The sequence below is a fragment of the Rhinopithecus roxellana genome, chromosome 4, assembly GCF_007565055.1.
Source record: "Rhinopithecus roxellana isolate Shanxi Qingling chromosome 4, ASM756505v1, whole genome shotgun sequence".
Taxonomy (NCBI): Eukaryota; Metazoa; Chordata; class Mammalia; order Primates; family Cercopithecidae; genus Rhinopithecus; species Rhinopithecus roxellana.
In genome coordinates, this window is record NC_044552.1 from 5,182,292 (window position 1) to 5,182,991 (window position 700).

The following is a 700-nucleotide window of genomic DNA, read 5'->3' on the forward strand; positions in this document are numbered from 1 at the left end:
ATAAAATATGATATGATATATAGGAAAAGTATATTCCTAAGAAAGGACTACATGATTGTAGCATCGCTTGAGGTGAGAAGTCAATGAATGTTGAATGAATAAATGGATAAGGATTGATTCCCCTTTTTGCCAAAAATATAATATAGTCATACAAAGTATGTTCTTAGGAAAAGGACGGCATGATCATAACAAGACACAATGGGAACATTCAATGAATGAATGTCAAATGAATGGGTGAAGGATTTACAAGGATTTTTTTTAAAAAAAACATAGAATGCTTCATGAATTTGCGTATCATCCGTGTGCAGGCCCCATGCTAATCTCTTTATCATTCCAATTTTAGTACATATGCTGCCAAAGCGAGCACTGTAAAAGGATCTTAAGGATTTTTGCTAAGTAATACACCAAGTCTTATTTCTGCCAGTTATCTGTATGGTGATGACATTTCATTTGTTTAGCTCTACCTATCCTTTTGTTTTTATTTTTAGTTTTAGTTTTTTGAGACAGAGTCTCACTCTGTCACCCAGGCTGGAGTGCAGTGGCGCAGTCTTGGCTTACTGCAGCCTCTGCCTCCCAAGCTCAAGTGATTCCCTTGCCTCAGCCTCCCAAGTAGCTGGGACTACAGGCACCTGCCACCACACCTGGCACTAATTTTTGTAGTTTTAGTAGAGATGGGGTTTCACCATGTTGGCCAGGCTAG

General features: G+C 38.7%; 1 non-coding gene across 1 annotated transcript; it reads right to left on the bottom strand.

Moving 5' to 3' along the window:
- Nucleotides 1-263: 263 nt before the first annotated feature.
- LOC115897107 lies at nucleotides 264-367 on the bottom strand. Its single transcript, XR_004057052.1, has one exon. It is a non-coding gene; the product is annotated as a U6 spliceosomal RNA (small nuclear RNA).
- Between the last annotated feature and the right edge of the window lie 333 nt (nucleotides 368-700).